Genomic DNA, 23771 nt, shown 5'->3' on the forward strand with positions numbered 1-23771 from the left:
TCTCTCTCTCTCTCTCTCTCTCTCTCTCTCTCTCTCTGCACTATGTCATTCTGTCAGGAACTGTGTTTGAACACGTGTACTGCCTAATGGATCCCTAGTAATATGACTGCTGGCTTTAGAATTGGGTACTTCAAAGTGTTTATACCTTAATAATGTTTTCAAATGCTGGTTGTTACCTTTTAAAAGTTTTGCAATTTTAAAATTCTCATTGATATTTTCATGTTATAACTTTCAAACTGTAAAAAGTAGCAGAGATATGTATATTTGCTTCACTGAAGTGCAGTGGAAAGCAACATTCAAGCAATGGGAAGCATTTGCCCCTACTGGTATCTATATTTGGGATATTAATAAGTTTTGCTCTCTTATAAAGTATATTGCAGAGAATGTGCTGGATTGTTAAACAGTGTGATGATGTAAATGAAACACAATGACAGCACAGGACACTGCTGCTTTAAGGACAGTGAAGGCATATGGCACTCAAGACAAACTGCTCAAACAGCATCTATAAACCTCACAATATTATAATGGACTATGTCACTCATTTGTACCAGTACTTGCATCATCTTGTACTTGCACTGAACTGCTCCATATTTTGCCGTATTCTACTACTAGTCTTAATTATACTTATTTTCAGTGTCTTGTACTTCATTTTACTCTTAAAGTTATCTGCATTCACATTTTTTTTTATTTGAAATCGTTCTTATCCATTTATAGTACTTATATGCCTCTTATTGGAATTAATTCTTATATGCAAACATTTTTATATATACGTTAACTGCTCTTAGTCAAATTCGTTCTTAAATGTAATTATTTACTGTATTCTTTATTTTGCGCTTATTAAAATGTGATCTTACTTTCTGCTTATTTTACTGTTCTTTATAACTGCTCTTATCTGTAATGTGATATTTTGCAATGTGATACTTTGTATTGTGATATTTTGTAACAACCATAAGTCACCCTGGATAAGGATGTCGGCTAAGAAATAAAAAAATAATAAAACAGAATAAAGAATATCTGTCTGATGGAAAGCCAGGCAATGCATTTATCCCATTGCAGTGAACAGTACCACACAGCCCCCTGCCTGTTCCAATAGATAAGGCAAGCTTGCTGTAGCTGTTCTAGCTCATAGCAGTAGTGACTACATGCATACTGTATGCACTGTACATAATGTACATACATACAGACAAGCATACATACATACATACATACAAACGGACATATATACATGCATACTTTTTTTTTTGCTCATCATAGTGTAATAAATTAACAATCCTGAGAAGAAATAATGTGTTTCACATCAGCTAAATACGTTTTAAAGACAAATGACATTCAATTCTCTCAAGAAAACCTTTCAAAAACACAACTTTTTTTTAAAATGGGTAGACTAAATGTTTTGCTGCACCCAATGTTGGGCCTCTGTTTTGTTCTTGCTCATACCTTGGCACTGTATGTCTTGGCATAGAGGTGTGTCAGTATGCATGAACATTCAGGAAACTCAAATCATAATTTATAGCCATACACACTGTAACAATTCAATAATATTAGCGGGGATATATATATATATATATATATATATATATATATATATATATATATATATATATATATAATCACAGACACACATAGATCAGGTTGAAAATGTTGGATTCAATTTTGCAACGTAATGGTAATGCACACACATAAAGTACTGTTATGTTTGGTATCAGATATACGCATTTAAAATGTCATGCAGTGCCCTTAGCTTCGAAGCTTGCCACCGTGATATTATTATTATTATTATTATTATTTATTTCTTAGCAGACGCCCTTATCCAGGGCGACTTACAATTGTTACAAGATATCACATTATACATTATTTCACATTATACAGATATCACATTATTTATTTATTTTTACATACAATTACCCATTTATACAGTTGGGTTTTTACTGGAGCAATCTAGGTAAAGTACCTTGCTCAAGGGTACAACAGCAGTGTCCCCCACTGGGGATTGAACCCACAACCCTCTGGTCAAGAGTCCAGAGCCCTAACCACTACTCCACACTGCTGCCCTCATTATATAACTTATTATATAAGTAAACCGTTCATTAGAAAGTACTTAAATACCAATTATGCCCGTCCATTTCAGTTATGCGCACCAAGGGGCTATGTACAACACAGATATGCAAAGAAACTGCCAGCTATCAAAGGAAACACGGCAGAACACTTACAATAGCCTAAACATCTGTATTTAATCCAGTGTTCAATGGAATGCGGTATTAACATTTAATCGAAGTGAAGAAAAGCGCTTCTAGAGTAAAGTACGATCATGATTCGCCCGTTCTGTTCAAAGAGAAAAACTAGAATGTAATTGACTAGCAGGATAGACCCAGCTGCTGTATTAGCTACTGGTATCATTTTCTTGCGACCAGTAATACAGCTCGGCACCCTACCGCATTGATTGTCGAACTTACACGTACACAAATAGTCTAAATAACAGTTAGGGCATTACGTTTCGCCTTAGTCTGATAGTAACAAAAAAAACGCATGTACTTACCACTACAACATTGCAACAGAAAAGACTAAAGCGAAACTGCCACGCTCTCCTGTATCAGACAGCATTGATCAGACCTCGCAATAAATTATTGACTGAAGATTTGGAATGCAAATCCTTGACATCCAGTGATCAAAGATGACCTTGTTCATAAATAAAAACCACGATGAAAATAACACAAATGTAGCGTTATTGCTACTCATTTCATGATATCGGCGAAGAACAACAAAACAACTTACATAACTACAGTTATTTGTAAGCTATGGACACCACATCCTAGTGCAGTACAACCGTATTTTTTATTAAACCGCCCCCCTCCTTACTCGTTTGGAAATGGGTTAGGTATGGTGTTGTTTTATAGTGCACTGCTGACCAATGCGCTACTGTACTGTATCCCCAATTCAGTAGATATCAGTACCCCATTATTATAGTCATCTTCAATCTGCATTTATAGTGCAATTATATATATATATATATATATATATATATATATATATATATATATATATATATATATATATATATATATATATATATATAACCACACCCAGCTCCAGGCACTTAGCAAAATTACACATAACAGACATTTACCTTTGCAGAAGAGGTGCATTTAAAGAACGTGGTTGCATTTCTTAGCGACTCGTCTCACGGAGAGGAGCAGGTTGCTATTTTCCCCTCCCTCTTTCCGCTTCTCTCTCTCTCTCTCTCTCTCTCTCTCTCTCTCTCTCTCTCTCTCTCTCTCTCTCTCTCTCTCTCTCTCTCTCTCTCTCTCTCTCTCTCTCTCTCTCTCTCTCTCTCTCTCTCTCTCTCTCTCTCTCTCCTGATGGATTCCACTCTGATAATATTATTACGAGTTCTTCGAGTGGATTGTCAGTCAGTCTGATGCAGGGCGACTACCCCTGAGCACATCAGAACGCCGCCTTGCCTTTGGCAAGAGCGACAGAGAAGGTAGAGGAAATGCAAGAATCACGCGCTGGCGCTCACCTCTCGCAACAGAAGGCAGCGCAAGGCAGGGGTGCATTGTACATGTGTAGGTTGCATAGGAGAAGATGCTCGCTTTTTAGAACTGTCTTCCTTTTTTTTTTTGATACCGCCTATCTTTCTCAAAAGAATCGTGTTGTAAAGTGTGTTGAAGATTATTCACTGGCCACTACCCGTAAATGTGGATACTATGACTAGTAACGAGATCACAGTTGGTGTATCCCTTAACCTTTCAGCATTTATATTATTTTCATTAATGCTGGTATCGCCATTTAATATATATTCCCAGTAGTAGATGCTCCCATATTACACGGCAGAGCCGTTTTGTTCTGTATAGCGACTGCAAGAGGGTATGAACTCCTTCAGCTCTCCTTAGAGATGAGTGGTAAACATTAATTTATGAAGGTAAACGCTACCTTGAGTTTATCTCCTTCTGTACACAAACTGTATATCCCCATCGGTTCTTCGAACGTTATTTTTCTTCAGACACAAATCAAATAGCGTTTGTGATTCATCCCAACAGACGCCGTCAACCAATTATCAGCATTCGATTCTTAAACTTTTATTGACGTATCGTTTTTTTGATAAAGAATAAAACAGCCAAGTCGACGCGGCGGTGGTGTTTCGACTACAGACAATCGCCCTTTTACTCCTCAATACGAAATCAATAACCATAGGATAACATATTCAATTCCTGAATTGAGGAACATTGTTCTGTTTTGTCCAATAAAGTCACTGAGGAACATCGATTCGACCCCCGGACGTCCGCATTCATATCAAATCGTGAAGGCACCGCACCTTTCCAGTTGTCATTTCCAGCCTATTAAAAATCCACACAGAAAAAAATAAATAAACGCGATAACTTTGCAGTGCATCGGGTATGTAGAGAATTCGGTGTGAACTGTTATCCAAAGGAAGTCCAACGGAGAATAGAAATGGCAAGCACTCGATCCTGAAATATAATACTGAGGAGGGAAAAAGACACTCTTCTTTCTCAGGTGAACTCAAAACGAACACGCATTGACAAGACTTCCAATAGAAAAAAGGGAGAAACTAAATCCAATGACCACTCATGATCTCCTCAGTTCTCTGCTGTTTAATGAAATACACTTTATACAAGTCAACATGATGTTGTTAAAGTGATAAAGCTGTACACTAGCTCAGAAACAAAGGAGCCAACGCTTTTACACTATAATTATATTACTGAAATTACCACAGAACCGTTTTCTAATCCAGGTAAGATTACATTTAATTTTTAAAAAAATCAAATAAATCCACGTCAAAAAGTCAAAATAACTGTAGGTGTTTGCATATACAATATCTACTTTTTTACTTTTTAGATTACAAACTGAAAAATGTTTAATAACTCAACCAAAAGCGTAACATCCATCAGAAATAAATCCATCTCACCGTGCTACAGCAATTGGTAAAAGAGTCAAAACAACCACACGGACCAGACTAGTTGAAAGAAAACAAGACAGTAACATGTTTCCTCTTCTGATCTTCAAAACGAGGGCGAAGTCCTTGTGTCGGCTAAATAAAATACAACTGCACGCCTGTTTTACACGCAGAACGAGCGATCACCTATTACAGGGCAACCCTCCTTGTGCCATTGTGACGACCCAGGTAAGAGCAGTTTGGAGTTCATCGGATGCCTGTCTCTTGTCTGGTTGCACTTCGCTGTTGATCCGCTTCACGTCTCTCTAACCATGCTGCATACAGTCTGAAACGACGTGACAGAAGATAAGAAAGAACATAAGAAAGGCTTGCTCTTCCTACTTTATCAATTTATATAGTTAAACTGCTCCTCCACCATAGCACAGAGGAGCAGGATTTGGTGGACAGGCTTTAAAGAATGACTGTTTGTATTTTGTTTCTTTCTCTAATTTCCCTTTAAATTTCTGTAGTCAGGGCTGAGAAAGTGGAAAGTGGAAGCGGTTGGTTCTAAGTAAGAAAACTCTATCTCAAGCTTCGAAGCGAGAAGCTCCTATCTCCAGCTTATCGAAGCAAAGGCGGTGTGGTGGGCATTAAAATAAAACAGTTTCAGAACCATAGACAGCGCCTAATCAAATGTTATAAAAAAAAAGGAGTGGAGACTGCAATCTGCCAACCAGTTTTCATTGAGCAAATGAATTAATGCATTAGTCTTTGTCATATCATTTAATAGAGATTGAATATAGCTGGTCATACCCAACTTTACACACGCTTGAATAAAACAGATGTAAGTACTTAACTCTATGATTTTAAAATAACTGTACATATCTAACATGTTATTAGCCAGGCAGGTGCCGTTGAATACATAACTTTCTTTTGGGGGGCGGGGGGAGGGTTGTTCATAATTCGTAAGCTATGAGGAAAAATGAATGTGATGCTCAGGATTACCCAGCCAACACCATATAAAGCATGCTTAAATGTTTTTTCTTTGATAATGCATAATCCAGGGTCAATTAACAGAACAAAAGACTAATCTGTGCTTAAGTAGGGGGCCATATTTTATTTTAACGCTCAATGGGCTATAATCACAAAACGTTACAGGCCTTTTTTAAGGAACAGTAGTTTTTAGAACAAACAAAGTTTGGGCTTATTAAGGTTGATCCCTTTTTAGCACACTATTGTACCTAATTATATTGTCAATATATAATGGATGTTAATTAACTAATATAATTATGGTTGTTTTATAAAATATTTTACTTTGGAGACTTGTACTTACACACAATTACAATTCTGTTATGCATACTTACAGTGTACTTAATGTGTAAATCTTTTCGTACGATGTATGTAAGTATACAATTGTATCAGAAAAGGGTTAGAGTTAGAATTAGAATGATATCATGCAAAACGATTTAGACATTAAGTACATTGTAACTATGCATAATCACATTGTAATTGTGTGTTGGTATGCATGTATTTACTAACTACAATGTAAATACACAGTAATGTATGTAAGGTGTTATACTTTGTTCCATATTTCATTGCATTTGTGTTTCCCACTATGGCAATATATATAAAAACAAAAGTTTTCCACAGAAGACAAGTGCTAGTCCCACTAAAAGGAACGTCCCGCTCCAGGAACCTACTACACTATGCAAACCCTCTCTATACTGTTTGGGATAAACATCCTCTAAACTGGCCCACTTCTGGACTCCTGGAGTCCTGGCATTCTCTCGGCGATTCCAGCCTCTTAAAATGGCCTCGGCTGGACAATGCCTTCACCAGCACCATCTTGGAGTGGTGGAAGGGTTTCTTGTAGTAGTTCTCTCCATGGAGCAGAACCTGTCTTCCTCGATGTCAACACAGCAAGCTGTATGGCTATGGCCACGCAGTAGCCTTGAGCTGTGGCACAGACACCTATTGAGCTGCCCACAGCCTCTCTGGACATGCCCCCCCAACCAATCAGGACCTTCCAATCAGCTCAGCACCGGGCAAGCCTACCTGCTCAATTGGTTGCCTAGCAACACATCTCCTGTTGCATATCCCAGCTGCTTCAATAAAGGCACACATGCACTCAAGAACCAGTGACAGGGTACTCCAATTGGCCATTGTGGTAATTCATTACAATGCAAAAGAATAGCAGTGCATTCTAGTACCATTGCAGGACTTTGACTGAGCAATACTTGTTTTAAACTCATCACATCCATTGCACTCTTATTATAATGGTATCTCAGTGGTAAACTTTTCTGTAAGGACAGTTGCTGAGGTATGGTCTTTGATCACTACAAATGTAATTTCTCTAGCTGTTTCTATCAGGTTCCGCATCCAAACCTTTTAGGTAGACCAACACCTGGTAATAGGGTTCCAGTGACTTGTAGAGCATATGGTCTATAACACAACAGTGTGTTTATTTTCAATTAACATTGCAACTTTATCACTGGTGGGTCAAGCCACCTTTGTGTTCCAGACCATATTATTGTAAATTATGCCACACGGCTCTGGAATAAATTCAGCAGCATCCTCCCCCACAAACCATCCACTCCACAAGGCATGCAAGTATGTGTATGACAGGAATATTATTACAGATCTGTGGGGAGATGTTAATTTAGCTCTCTGTGGGAAAAACAAAACTTCCAGACAGAAACTACACCATCAGAACTGAGTGATTACATTGAGATGAAGGTTACTTCAGGGAGCTGTCTGCACTCGGTAAAGCTTTCCCTTTCTCCCTTTTCCCCTTATGAGAAGGTCACAGAAAAAGGGAGAGGTTAAGATGGCAATTTTCCACTTGCATTAAGGGGAAATACTATTATTTTGAAGGAGAAACTTATAGCTGATAAGTGCTGCTGATTCCTATATTTGAAAAGCCCAGACAAAACAAACAACTGACCTACAAAAGAACATTACCCTATACAGCACTGATCATCTTAGTGTCAATATAACAATTAGAAGTTATACTAATAAATGGCTCAAGTTTTGGGGAATTTGTTTGAGTGCAGTCAATGTTGGAAGATGTGCTGATGAACCACAAACGTACAGAAACCACTACTGTTTATGTTATTGTAATCTCTTCTAGTTATATAGGTTCATAGTGGCTCCAATGGTGCTCAAAACCTTTCAATAAACATTCCTGTAACTACTAGAGATTTTAGGAACAAAATAAAAAGGTAATTGGTGTAATTAAACAGTTGTGTATTTAATTTGTTGCTCAACAGCAGTTTTTATTGAACTATCACAGTTACTGATGAACTACAACTCCTTTGTACCCCAGTATTGGGCAGGGAGTACTTTAAAAAGCAAGCAATTACAGTTGCTTGCTTTTTAAAACAGTAATGGATTACCAGCAGTATGTATTGGTTTTCCATACCTTAGTGAGGAACCATTGTATGGCCACTGCATTGCAATTGAAGGTCATTTGGAAAGATTAATAAGACATTTCAAGGAGACTAGGGTTTGTTGATGATTGGTGCAAAAATAAAACAATTTAACATGTTGAGTCAGATATACAGATGGACATTTTATTTATTTGAGGACCCAAACATTCCTGAGTGTTTTCTGTGTTTTGATTGAATCCTCAGAATGCATGTTCTAAATAATTGGCATGACAGTCTTGATTACCTCCCTCATTTGTAATATTAAATGCAGTGCTACAATCCATTCATCAATCTGCAGCTCCCAGTGTACAGTGTAATGTCATGTGATGTATTATCTGTTTCTTTCTTTCTTTGATTAAATGTAACCAACTGTAATACTAAAAAACTCAATTGAAACATAAGCTATTTAAAAAAGAAAAGACAAGACAAGGTTTCTTCTTGTATGGTATGGGAGCGTTTGTATGGTACTACAAAGATACATGATAGAACTCATCTTGGAAGTTGTTCACTAACAATAGCACACACACACACACACATTGGGGACAGACTTGAAGCCATTGAGTTTTAAATGAGGACAAAAATGAATAACATTCATGACTGGTTTTGTATGCCTATACACCTGGTCAAATGTCAAGCCAGACAGACAGACAGACAGACAGACTTAGGACAGATGGTAGGAGCAATAAAGGTATGGAATGGGTTACCTGGCTATGTTGTTAATCCTGAATCACTGGGATCCTTTAAGACCCAGTTTGACAAAGTTTTGGGAACAATCACCTACTTGGAACCGTGCAAGCATTATGGGCCAAATAACCTTGACCGAAAATGTTCTTATGTTCCAAGATAAAGTAAATGTTTTATGTATTTCATATGGTGGATTTGCTTCCTGGTGAGCTGTCTATGGAGCTGAAATTGCTGCCTATTTTGTTAGTGCTAATGATGCCTTCCAGTACTTCTGTAGTTCCTACAGTAGAGTGATCTAGTGTTTGCCTAGAACCTGGTTTCTGCATTAGATACAGTATACAGACACATGGGAATGACTGAATTTAATATATATTTTATACACAATGGATTTTCACTTGAATGCTCCATTTATCATCGGTATGAAAATGAAACAACTGGACAAACACAAATAAATGTTTCATATGATGCATTGTTCAATGTTGAAACAGTGCTTTCCTTCTCTGTTTGAACACTGTAGTGTGCTGTGCTTCAGCCGTCTTGGAAGTTAGAAGACCACTGTACTGTCAGAAATTGATTTTTAAGAGTTGTACAGGCTTGAGTATTAAGGTGTTTTGTTTGACCCTGTTTGTCATTGTAAGCCTCATTGTTTTTTTTTTCCTGTGTGGAAGATACCAGGCTTGTATTGCTTCTCTTTAAAGTTTTATGTCACAGAGGACTGGATGTTATTCCTTGACGCACTGACAAATAACAGCAGCAAAACAAAGCGTTGATAATTGTACTTTTCAAGAACAAGGAAACATGTGGCTGTTTTATTGTATGGGTGCACATTTAATGTATGTCTTGTCATTTTCAGACCCCTTGTTTTCTAAAATATTGTACGCCTCAATTGATAATCATCTCCAAATCTAAGATTTAAAGAGCAATCCCTCTCACAACTGCAGTATAACATTATACCAGTCTTGCAGAAACCTAGTTCTTCATTGGTAGTAAATGTGGAATATTTTCGGTTCATTAAAATCATATAATGCATATATTTAAAGATTCGATTATTTTCTAGTATCTATTGTTGCATGGATGCGGATATATTAAATATTGCAAAATACTGCAACACAAGCATGTCTTTTCTTTTTTTCCCTGTAATTTGTGCCTCCTCTGCAACTTAGTTACTTAGTTTTTAAATGAAAAATCTGTATATGGAGAGATGCACCTTCCTTGCAGTTGAGTTGTCAAACACTCGAACACCATGTCTTTTATTCCACTAGCCTCAATTAAACATTAATCGATGAATCACTATCTTCAGAGCTGCAGGTAGCTTCTTAGAAACATGTGCTTTTCTTGCATTTTGCTGGATTAAAGTATTTGTTATGTGATGAGTAATGGCAGAACTCCATGAATATCCTTCTAGCGTTTTAATAATATCTTCTCTCAATGCACATGCATGGTTTCAGTGTGTGTGCTTCTTACTTCTGAATACTAAAGTGCTCTCAACACATTTATCATTGTTGATTGCTGATTGCATCTCTGCTATTTTGCCTACCTCTATTACCAAGCCCTGCTCTACTTTTACCCTTCTTTCCCCACTTGTTTTTTGCGGTTCTGTTCAACAGTTCTTTTTTGCTTTATCTGATATTAAAGCCACTTGATTATTTGGTATTTATATGCCTTGTAAATACAGACAGGGCCTTGCTTCTTCCAGACATAGAGAGAACAGCATTAATTTAAATAGAGGGAGAGCCCGGGTTTGTAATCCTTCAGTAATTGCATTTAGCAGGAGAATCTCTGTGTTTCGTGAGTGCCAGATTCAATTACAATTGGAAAAGCATTTCTCTCGATAGACACAGGAATAAAATTCAGTGTGGTATCATGCTTGGCAGTCACCATTGCAGAAACATGTTTTGAGGTTAAATAAGAACAATTGTCCCACACAGCCATTCTGCAAGGGAAGTAAATATCTGGGGTGTTGCTGCACCCATGGAACTAATTTTAAATTAAAATATGTTGCATATATTTAAAGAAGATACAATTATCTATTCAGTTGTAAACTTTATGAATTCAGGTAAACTTGGAATTAGCTACTTTGTTACACTATAAGGATGGGAACAGACCATATTTCAAATCTTAACGATGTTTATCATTTATTAGTTCTAAATACCCACATTACATTCTAAATTATTATTTATTTCTTAGCCGACGCCCTTATCCTGAGCGACTTACAATTGTTACAAGATATCACATTATTTTTACATACAATTACCCATTTATACAGTTGGGTTTTTTACTAAAGCAATCTAGGTAAAGTACCTTGCTCAAGGGTACAGCAGTAGTGTTCCCCCACCTGGGATTGAACCCACAACTCTCCGGTCAACAGTCCCTAACCACTACTCCACACTGCTGCCCTGAACGTTGATAAATTGAACGTTATAGTTTAGATACAATACGTGTCACTAGTATTAACAGAGATAAGCAATTAATCAGATAATCTTCCCTGGGGGAGAGCCTTCAGAAGCTGCACCGATAGTCCGGATGATCTGGAAGTTTGTATGTCTGTGTCACCTCTATGCCTGGTATTTATACTCTAGTAGGCTCAAAGACTGCTAGGCTACACTTTCTTTCTGTTATCGTACTAATTATAATAGAAATGAGTTATTCCACTGTTACTCCATTCAAGTGCAACCAACCACTAACTACTCTCTTTTACAAAGTTACTGTGGTTAATTTTATGTATTTATATTTTCTCTTTTCCCATATATTCTTGCACATGCTTTATCACTTCAGTTATTCTAAACATAAGTTACCTTAGCAACATTATTTATGCCAAAGTCACTTTTAGCAACTGCACAAATCCCCACCCCTAGTCACTGATAGAATACTCCTCACGGCAATGCACACACAGGTACATGGGATGAAACCTAGGGGAAGACAGAAAATTCACTGTATAGATACCATTAATAATGACCTGCAGCAGGAAGGATTAAAGATGAACGAAGCCCTGGAGTTGGTGCAAAACAGAAAGAAGTGGAGGGACTTCATTCAGACCCATTGGCGCTACTGATGGATGGGAATCTAAGAAGAAGAACATTGCATTTGTGAAATGGCTCGATCGCTAAAATCCTTTGCATATTTTAAAGAGCTGTTCAGGGATACCACGATATTTAGTTGGCAAAGGTCTGAGTGGTACAAAAGGGGAAATAATACTGTCCCACCGTTCATTCTGTTTCAAGGCTCGTGACACTGTAATTTTGATTACCAGTGTATGTAAGCAACAACAGACATATATACCTCTAGATTATGATATTCTTAATAACTAAAGAATGTCTTTTGAGAGTTTCATCAGTGCTAAAACACTATAGGTCAGAGATATACTAGGGCTCTGAAACCACAGTTGACATGTTAATTATGCTCACATAACCAAACTCTAAATGCAATTCAGTTACCTGTTGGGCAGACTAATTGAGTGCTGAAGACCTGTTCTGGTTCTCCAATAACGTTATTATTGCTCATTATTGAAGGTTTATTTTTAATTTTCAGTGGCAAGCCCTCATTACTCCCACAAGGGTAAAGTTTTGTCTTCCCTAAAAAGTGTCGAAAGTGGTGAACTCAGTTAGTTAAGAGACAGCTTGCCTAAACCAGCAGCTAATTAAATTGCTCTTTACGCAGTGTTTGTACATACACTGGCGACCACTTTATTAGGATCTGTCTACCGGGATTGGATTTACTTAAGCATGTGTATGGAACTGGCCCACCCAATAATGCTGCACTTGTACCCTGATGCCAATGCCTGCTTTCTAAATGCACCCATGCACGGTGCCAGATTTGTACATGAATGGTTTGAGGAGCATGATTTTAGGCGTTTTCCAGGGCCACCACAATCTCTAAGGTGACGTCAATGCCTACAGCCTTATTAATTCATGCCTGACTTACAATAGGGACAAATTGACTGCACAGGAGAAAAGAAAAATATGATTCAATTAACAAGAAATAGGCATTTTATTTTGTGTACTATTTAGGAGACTCTGATGTGAAAAATCAAAATAATATTTTTTTTAAAAAAAGTTAATATTTAAACCAAACCGCATGCAATAAGGATGCAAGGCCACCAAGGTCCTCGTGACTACAAACCATAAGAGCAAAATACTGGAATGGAGACTTAATTACTAATCTGTGTGTTTCTAGTTTCACAGAGCCTGATTTAGCACTAACCTAGAACATCCTTACCTTAACCATGATAAATCATTTGGTAAATGCACAGCTTAAGCAGAGGAACTGCTGTACACAGTGACTACTGGAAACTTTAAAAGGGAATGTCCCACATGTTCTATACAACAATTATTACCATGGTAAAACTAAAAGGGCAGTAGACAAACAGGCCAACTAGTGTGTTCTTCAGTGTTCACATAGTCTATACAGAAGAAGGCATTCATCAAAATGTTTGAATACTGAACTTAGTGTCTTACATTTTCACCTTCAAATTCTGATGAAGCATTTTGAGGTTATAGATGAAAAGTTATTTCCAGTCAATGCTATTGTACAGAGACAATGCGACTCCAGATATACAGATACTGTTACAGGGAGGTTATTATAGTCACCTAGGAGAGGTCAAGATACCACTTGATGGGCACTTGATACTATTGCATGATATACATAATATTCATTAGTGTGCAAATGTATTATAACACCCCATTGCTTCTGTTGTTCTGATTTGTTGTGCATATTTAATCCAACCAGTGAAACTGAAAATATTCAAATTGTCAAAATAGGCAAATTAGTGATTGTCTAAATGAATTGATGACTTTAATAGGCCACACATGCAATTAATTTAAAATAGTAAGAGAAAAGGAACACATAGCCACAAATGATGTTGAAGATGCCTAATTAAAGCACAAAACGCTCTAACATTTTCACACACTAGTGCCTTGTGTTTCTATGTCACTGATTACTGACTGAAAAATTGAAAGTCTCACACCCTGAGGTTTTAATTCAGGTAGGTATATAAAGGTCATAAATGACACATCTGGAGGTGTTTCTATAAATGTGCACACTGCTGCAGGCACCCTGGGATGCATCTCAAGTCAGACAGCCTGCATCAAATTTAGTTAGGAATGTTTTTTTTTGTTTTTGTTTTACCACAACTCGATTGCAAAGTGACTGACTGGCTTTATAATCCCCTGTATATCACTGCAGAACTCCTTTTAGTCATGAAGCTCTTAATGCATTGCAAGAAGCAAAGATACTATTTGTCCAGTGCCTCTTAAAGCCAGCTATGACATTTAACTGGCATTTCATTCTCTACTAACAAGACAAGGATCTGGTGGAAGTGAGCTAAGGAATGGAATTAAAGTTTTTATATTTATTTATTAGATTTTTTTATCATATGAAAAACTTAACATAAAAGCTTTCTCACACATGCTTCAGACTTTGTGCCACTGTACTGTATATTAAAAGGGTCGAGGGGAGGTTTCTAAGAAGCATAAAATGGTCAAAAGAGGGCGGTCATGATGCCTAATTTTATGGCTGACCTTGAGCCAAGAAATGTAGTTCTAGAATATATGATTGAATGTGTGTGAAGTATTAAATGAAGCCAAGGTTGCGTTAAATAGGCAGAGCGTTCCAGAGTGTTACATGAACGACCTGCACACAGAGAGCGCTACATAACAGTAGCTAGTCAAGCTCAGAGCTGCCTCGCTGGAGGTTCAAAATGGCCCAACTGAATTATCAGTGCTGTGGCTGAAAATTGATTTTTTTCAAATATTGATTTGTATGACCAACACGTGTGACAAGTAATATTTTTTGTTGTCATTTTTAGTTTTTTAAAATTGATTATGTTTTTGGTTTTTTTTACGATTGTATTAGAAAAGGAAACGTGGACTATTTATAACTTGAGAAATCTGACTCGCGCCTCAAGATGTTAAACCAAAACAAGTGTCAGTAACTTTATTACAAAAATACTGTAGTAGTAATTACATTAAAAAAATACAAAAATTGCAAAACTGGCTTAAAGTAACTGTTTTGTATTACACAGTGATGTTTTGTATTACACAGTGATGTATTGCCTGCTATTGTGAAACTCCTTGCTCCTAACACACTGTTCAATAACTGATAGAATATGTTACGGGACACCTGCTCTGCTTATTGAACGCATGCCAGTATTCCCTGCCACTACACCTCAAAGTCATTTGTTATCATTATCTAAACAGTGGCAGACCTAAATATTGCCACCTTTTAAACCTATACAGTAGTGTGCACTTTTATTAGAACACCTCAAGATTTGTCATGTATATCCTTTATATACTGTACCTACCTGCATGAAAACCTCTGGGTGTGAGAATTTCAATTTTCAGTCAGTAATCAATGATACAGAAACAATAAGCATGTGCAAATGTTAGACCGCTTTGTTCTTTAATTAGGCATCTTAAACAACTTCTAAAAAAATCCAATGAGTTTTCCCATTTCTGACTCTGTGTTCGTTTTCTCTTCTGATTTTAAATGAAATGCATGTGTGGACTATTAAAGTCATCAATTAAATTAGACCATCACTAATTTGCAGATTTTGACAATTTTCCAAGATTTTCAGTCGCAGCGGTTTGATTTTATTATGTTATTTGGAACTTCAGTACAGTCTTTTCTATCTTTTAATATTATTACATTCTGTTTTGCAGTAATATTTCACCTGTGGAAATTCAATTTCTATAGCTGGTTTTAGCAGCAATTACAGTACTATAACAGTATTGTTTTTTAAATCAGAAATACAGTCTACTGTATATTTCGAGCACAAGGACACATTGAACATGCAGTATGACGTGAAAAATATGCAGAAAAAAGGGAAATCTTGAGGGGGCTTCACTTTTTATTTCAGAATAAAAGCTGTTGTGAATAATGAATGAAGAAAGTGTTCTGCATAACAAGCTGTGCACCACGTGTAGGTGTAAATAATACATGGACACACATTTGCCAGCCTTTGATTAGTCACTACCAATGAGATTCTTTACAAGTTCGGGTAACGATCTGCTGGCAATGTGGATGAAAACCATAAAGAGGATAAATGGCGGTACTTTGTCAAGAAGGCAGGCTTTCATGGCTCAAATTAATTTCATCCAGAATACGACTCATGTTTGCTGTTGCTTCCTGGTACCTAATCATTTTCTGAGTTGCAGGTCAGATTTACCACTGGTGTTACTGCGATCGGATCGCATGACCTACAGCACAGGAAACAGCTAGGTAAAAAGAACAAATAGTGCTGTATTTAAAAAAATCTACAAGAACCAAAAAAAAATCATTATCACAAGTGGGGAGCAAGGGTAAGATTCCTACAAGAAAGATAAGTACATTTAAGCCTTGGTGATGATCACTCCATTAACGGGGCGCAATATTGAGTGTGTGCAGATGATCTAATGTACCGTAGCCCCCCCAAAAAAACATTTCCACCTGCTGTGCTACATTTCTACCTGCAGTTCTTCCATAACTTCATAGATTCTATGATAAAAACAAGTTTCTTATCAATCAAGCTTTTCCCAACAGCAGAAGGCAGCAAACAAGACCTTTATTTCATTAGAAATCAATCATCAAAAGAAGACCTACAGACCCAAATACGGGTCTGTGGCAGGATAGCGGCAGAGGGAAGACTCAGAGACAGAAAGTGCAGTGAAACCAAAATATTTTAATTAACAAAACACAAATAAAAAGGCACGATGGCCAACCAAAAAGACAAACACAAAACAGGCTTTAAACAAACCCCCAAAAAACCCCAATCACTCTCTCTCTAACACACGTCTTCTCTCTGTTACAAACACTCTCCTCCTAACAAACACTCTCCTCCTAACAAACACTCTCCCCCTAACAAACACTCTCCCTTTTATACAGGTGCCTGGGCTAATTGGGCAATTCGCACCTCATTAGCCCAGGCACATTCCACACATTCCACACATACTCACTGAACCACACCCCAAACTCACTCACATCCACTCTAAACAATACAAAAAACACAGAACCACCACAAAATAGGCTGCACCCCATCACACACCTCCCCTCCGTGTGTGCAGCACAACATGGCCTAAATGGCCACCTCCCCCCTCAGTCTCAAAGTCCCGGAAGAGGGGGAAGCACAGTGTCCATGGGGGTGGCCATGGTGGGAGGTCCGGCACCCCCCAATTCTTCGTGGCCGGCAGCTCCCTCTTCCGGGGCTCCCACCACACTCTATCCTGCCGCAAAAGTACAGCTGGGGGAGCTGGTCTCCTGACCTTCCCCCCCTTCTTCATGGCCGGCATTTCCCCTCCGTGGGGCTCCGACCACAGTGTAGCGACCCCAGGCGAAGCAGGACCCTCAACGACCCCAGGCGAAGCAGGATCCCTGGCGACCCCAGGCGAAGCAGGATCCCTGGAGACCCCAGGCGACGGCAGCAGCAGCGGACCCTCGGGAGGCGACGGCAGCAGCAGCGGACCCTCGGGAGGAGACGGCAGCAGCAGCGGACCATCGGGAGGAGACGGCAGCAGCAGCGGACCCTCGGGAGGTGGAGGCAGAGGCAGCTCCTGCTCCTCTCCCTCGGGTGGTGGTGGTGGAGGCAGAGGCAGCTCCTGCTCCTCTCCCTCAGGTGGTGGAGACAGAGGCAGCTCCTGCTCCTCTCCCTCGGGTGGTGGTGGTGGAGGCAGAGGCAGCTCCTGCTCCTCTCCCTCGGGTGGTGGTGGTGGAGGCAGAGGCAGCTCCTGCTCCTCTCCCTCAGGTGGTGGAGGCAGAGGCAGCTCCTGCTCCTCTCCCTCGGGTGGTGGTGGTGGAGGCAGAGGCAGCTCCTGCTCCTCTCCCTCGGGTGGTGGTGGTGGAGGCAGAGGCAGCTCCTGCTCCTCTCCCTCGGGTGGTGGAGGCAGAGGCAGCTCCTTCCCCTCTCCCTCACGTGGTGGTGGTGGAGGCAGAGGCAGCTCCTGCTCCTCTCCCTCGGGTGGTGGTGGTGGTGGAGGCAGAGGCAGCTCCTGCTCCTCTCCCTCGGGTGGTGGTGGTGGAGGCAGAGGCAGCTCCTGCCCCTCTCCCTCGGGTGGTGGTGGAGGCAGAGGCAGCTCCTGCCCCTCTCCCTCGGGTGGTGGTGGTGGAGGCAGAGGCAGCTCCTGCTCCTCTCCCTCGGGTGGTGGTGGTGGGAACAGCAGCTCGTCTCCCTCTGGTGGCAGAGGCGGGAACAGCAGCTCATCTCCCTCCGGTGGCGCTGCTGGCTCCTCCGACAGCGGGGTTAGAGCTGTTGGCGCTGCCGGCTCCTCCGACAGCGGGGGTAGGGCTGGTGGCACTGCCGGCTCCTCCGACAGCGGGGGTAGGGATGGTGGCGCTGCCGGCTCCTCCGACAGCGGGGTAGGGCTGGTGGTGCTGCCGGCTCCTCCGACAGCGGGGGTAGGGCTGATGGCGGGTGTCTCCGCTGGGCTCCCTTCAGCAGCAAAAACAGTGGCTGCTGTGGACCCTGAGCTTCACGCCCTCGTCCCTCCCAAAAAAAAATAGGGGTTTGGGCCTTCAGCTTCTCCCCTCCGGACACAGGACGCACTGGCTCCTCTCCTCCGGACCTAGGACGCACCGGCTCCTCCCCTCCGGGCCGTGGACGCACCGACTCCTCCCTCTCGGGCCGTAGACGCACCGACTCCTCCCTCTCGGGCCGTGGACGCACCGACTCCTCCCTCTCGGGCCGTGGAAGCACCGACTCCTCCCTCTCGGGCCGTGGACGCACCGACTCCTCCCACTCGGGCTGTGGACGTTCGGGCTCCTCCCACTCGGGCTGTTGCAGCGGCAGCTCCTCCTCCTCATACTGGGTGGGGCAGATGGCCACTGTGTGTCCATATGCCCCACAGCCGGGGCACAACTCTGCCGCGAGCCCTCCACCTCATCCTGTCTTCCTTTTTTTTTTTTTTTTTAAACAAAACAAAAAAACTGCACTTCCGCTCTGAGTCTCCAGGGGGCGCTATCCCACTCTGACACCAACCTGTGGCAGGATAGCGGCAGAGGGAAGACTCAGAGACAAAAAGTGCAGTGAAACCAAAATATTTTAATTAACAAAACACAAATAAAAAGGCACGATGGCCAACCAAAAAGACAAACACAAAACAGGCTTTAAACAAACCCCAAAAAAACCCCACTCACTCTCTCTCTAACACACGTCTTCTCTCTGTTACAAACACTCTCCTCGTTACAAACAACTCTCCTCCTAACAAACACTCTCCCCCTAACAAACACTCTCCCTTTTATACAGGTGCATGGGCTAATTGGGCAATTCGCACCTCATTAGCCCAGGCACATTCCACACATTCCACACATACTCACTGAACCGCACCCCAAACTCCCTCACATCCACTCTAAACAATACAAAAAACACAGAACCACCACAAAATAGGCTGCACCCCATCACAGGGTCCTTGTTTTGAGCCAGCCTGTTGTAATAGATTGACATCTCACCCATTGAATTAAATGTTTAAATAGGTACCCTATGCTGGATGACAGTACTACACAGTATCTCCATACTAAAAACTGAAAGAGCCCAGTTCTTGTAGAGGGAGGGGTAGGAAAATCAATGTAACTACACACAGTCTTCATTAAGAGACATTCATTAACTGCTATTCTCCAGACTTTATTTCACTGTACAAAACATGGTTTTAAACATGGAATGTGTTTCCACAGGTCTCTAAGGTGCAAACAGATAGTATTGTTAATATCGCAGTGACACTAAGTGTAAAACAAATTAACCATAATGCTTGTAGACGAAGTAGAACTGATTAACTCCAACATGTTCTTTTACCTCCAGTGCTAAAACCCTAATAAGTGTTTATCTGATAATGAAATTGTTTCTGGGAGGTCAGAAATAATCAGCTAATTAATTAGTCATCTTTAAACAGAGTCAGCCTCAAGTGGTGTGTGTATCTCTTAATTATACAACTTAATCTAGCTGTTTGTTTTATACAGATAGATCTTAAGCACTTGTCGAAATCAAACAAAAAAATCGCATAATAAATGGATTCCGACTTGTAAATGGAGGTTTCATATCTTTTCAGGTTTTTACATTTTAATGTAAGTTAAATATTTGTGTAACACTTTACATTGTGTCTCAAATTACTGTGCTTTTACATGGTAGTTAGTAAATACATGTGTACTTACACATAATTACAATGTTATTAGGCATAGTTACAATGTTAATGTGTAACACTTTTTGCATGATATATGTAAATACACAATTGTATCAGAAAAGGGTTAGGTTTAGAGTTAGAGTTAGTGTTATATCATGCAAAACAATTTACACATTGTAAATATGCATGGAATGAATAGGACTCATCACAAGAGATGCCCACTAGAAGATAGATCAATGAATACTTCGATTTCACTTCATGCAACCCATCTCAAATTGTTTAGAATTACTGTTCTATTTCATTATCATCAATTTAGTTTTGTCCCCTGTGAATAAAAATATATATGTGTATGTGTGTATATAGAGTGAGAGAGAAACAAATCATTTTTTTATGTACAAAAAAGGTTTAAATAATTATAAAAGTGTATTGCAGGACGTTTCAGACAAAAGCCCTTCTAAAGCTGTGTTTAAAGAAAGGGTCTATTATTAGACTAGATAGATAGACTGCATTAAAGCACCTAAAAATTCTAGGAGCACCCCAGACCAGTAAAGAAAACCGTTTTGTCTGTAACGCTCTTATGATAAGGAAGGAAGTTTCATGATTGAGTGTTGGAAGATACATATATACAATAACATTGTCGTCCCGTCTCATCCCGTACCCCCTTCCTCCATCACTGTCTGTCAGGTTTGATTTGTTTTTAATTCTGGACACCCGCAGCTAGTTTATTAAAAATCATAATTAGAAAAATTAGAAACACAACATGTACATAACAACGTTCGCAGTAAAACGTTAATAAGCTTTATTAAAACTGAATTATCTACACCAGAAAAAAATGTGTAATGATCATAATAAATTCAAGGACCTTAAATGATCTTCAAACTCTTTGCAGGAAATAATGTATCCACAATTGAAAGTGTTTTATCTATCATTAGTTTCTCTCCTTTAAAAAATAAAATACTTTTGATCAAAGCTCTTTATTTCTAAACAGGGAGTCTTAACCCATAGAGATGATACAGATGGTTCATTAAAAAAAGCCATGGGTTTTATTTTGCATTGCTCAAATAAACATGCATTGATCAATGTATTGCCCTGGTCCCTTTTTACTAGCATGTGCATATTTTAATTGTATTTGAAGACTTTTGCAAAGAGTATATGTTTTTTGTTTTGTTTCTTACTTTTTTAAAATACAGTGTATTCAATAGATCTATTGTCTTACTAAATATAACCATATACACATGTTAACTACAATGCTCCTAATCTACTGTACCTGCATTTTTTAAGTGTGTTTTTGAATTTGCCAAGTTCATTGAATTGAATCTTAAACTTTGCTACAGAAATGGTAAAAATTGTATTTCTCTTGCGTGACAAGCTCAGGTAGAATCTTAGGTTGGCTATACATTACTATAATTAACTGGCGCTCTGAGTACAGGTTCTTTGTATTACTGCAGAAGGGAATTAAAGGAAAGGAAAGCCAGCGATAAGCTCTGATGTTATCTTAGTTGCTGTCTCCCTGGAGACCTGCCATTACATAATTATAATGCTATCAAATGAGTGGCGAGCATTTAAAGACAGAACCTTGCAATTCACATTAAGAACCACCACTACCCAGAGTCACACTTACAAGACACAGGACTTTGATTTATATTGCATGGTAGTGGGAAGGTCAGGTCCTAACTGAAGTAGAAGATATGAAAGTGATCTGCTGTGTTGTGCAAGGTCAACAGCTGTCAAAGGAAACTTAAAAAAGCAACAGGCTGCCATCAGTGAAACTTACTGAGCCGTTGAAGATGGTATGGATCTCACAACCCTATCCATAAAATGCTGTTCAATTTGGCAGCTTTGAATAAAATATTGTGTGGAAAAAGACTTCACAGTCATACAAACTGAATAGACATAAAGTGGAGGCTGTTCACTTGATCTGAACAGTGGTGGATCTCAATGCTGTCATTGTTTAGTTTGTTAACCTCTTAAGGTACACAAGGAATTGAGTGGTTGCTGCTCAAACAGTTTCTCCTTGAAATACATTGGAGAGTGACTCAAGTATCACGAGGAGGAAACTGACAATTAGGACGACCAAATCCAACCTTTCAACCCTGTTTTGTGCACCTCATTGCAAAAATAAGAGATGTAGCATCCATCTGTCTTGGAGATGGAAATAAATGGTGTATGCATACCATGCTTGTAGTTATATTCTAATTGCAATTGAATTGCAGCATTCAATATAATTGCATTATAATTCCAGTATATTGGTGAGTTAATTGCACAGAGGTGATCCTGGTATAATAACATTATACTATTATTGATTGGTTAGGCAACATATGAAAATGTTACCATTATGGTGTCCCATGGTCAACCTCATACTATTCTGAAAGCTTAGGCTATTGTCCATTGAATGATAACACCCACAACATCCCCGTTTCTGGTTAGAAAGTGACATTTTTCTCACAGGCCCCTAATGCCAAATTTTGACATCTGGGGGCTGATTAAAAATGGCTATTATTGACAGGAAACAGTACCATAAACGGACATACCTGGTCATTTCTGAAAGCTTAGGCTAGTGTCCATTGAATGATACCACCCAAGACAGTCTAGCCCCCTGTATCAGAAAGTGACTTCCCAATTAGTACAGATCGATTTCCATTGTAGTGGTACTGCTGCAGGTAACACTTTACATTGTGTCTCTAATTACTGTGTATTGATATAATAGTTGCTTAGTAAATACATGTGTACTTACACATAATTACAATGTTATTATGCATAATTAAAACGTACTTAATGTGTAAACCTAACGCTTTTTAACCCTTAGTCTGGATTTTCTTGTATTGAATCAGATCTGCAGTAGAGGAAGAATGGTGTGCTAACTATACACACTCATGTTCTTAAATCATTTGGTAAGATACTACTAATTTTGGTTTCAGGCAACCATTACAATGAGATCCATTGTATTGTGGTCTCTTACATAGTGACATGTTGTATAATGGATTGGCTTTATCAGACTTGAAGTGTTGCTTTAAACATAAGTAATATGTATTCCTAGTTTTACAACTGAAATCCTACCTATTTCTACATTATTAAGGGTATTTCATTGTATCCCATTCATCTACTTCCCCCAATATGATTTTTAATGCATCTCTAGGGAGACTATAATGTTACATCTATATTTCCTGTATCACTGTATAAAATAGTGCGTTCTGAAGCCAATTTAAATAACCCCCCTCCCCCCCCCCCCCCTTTTTTTTTTTTTTTGCTGAGAAATTATGAATTGAGCTTTTAAACAAATAGGGGTCACTTTTTGTTTAGTAGTCTACAGTAGACTTTAAAACTCTTGCTATTGGTAACGACATTAAGACCCATATTCATAAAACGTACCTTTTCCTTTATTGTACCAGTGACAGTGTTTAACATGACAGTATTAAACGCCATTTACCGTCAGAAAAACTAGTTAGAATAACGTGCACTTAGAGACCAGTTTTCTCCTTAGCATATTATTCGTCTGATTCATAAATCTGTATTGTGCCCTTAATTGAACCTTACCGGCATCCTAATTGACACGTGCCTCAGACCAGGCGATGAATGAGATGCGTCGCGTCTTAACGGTATCATTTCCTAGCATAATTTCTGCGTTTTGGAACATATAGTCAAGCCAATAGTAATAATAATAATAATACAAACGTCAATGTTTAATTAACC

The 23771-nt window shown here is 39.2% G+C and overlaps 1 protein-coding gene across 3 annotated transcripts in view; it reads right to left on the reverse strand.

The window, feature by feature from the left end:
- Positions 1-5155, reverse strand: part of LOC117415027 (leucine-rich repeat and fibronectin type III domain-containing protein 1-like protein) — a 69340-nt gene extending 64185 nt beyond the window's left edge. For 2 of the 3 annotated variants that reach the window (XR_004546347.3, XR_004546346.3), the window contains exon 1: positions 3125-5154. The gene's annotated coding sequence lies outside the window, so the exon portion shown is untranslated. Of the gene's footprint in view, positions 1-3124 lie in introns of all 3 variants that reach the window. The other variant, XM_059026674.1, reaches the window with a different exon arrangement.
- Between the last annotated feature and the right edge of the window lie 18616 nt (positions 5156-23771).

This window comes from Acipenser ruthenus, chromosome 7 (assembly GCF_902713425.1).
Source record: "Acipenser ruthenus chromosome 7, fAciRut3.2 maternal haplotype, whole genome shotgun sequence".
Taxonomy (NCBI): Eukaryota; Metazoa; Chordata; class Actinopteri; order Acipenseriformes; family Acipenseridae; genus Acipenser; species Acipenser ruthenus.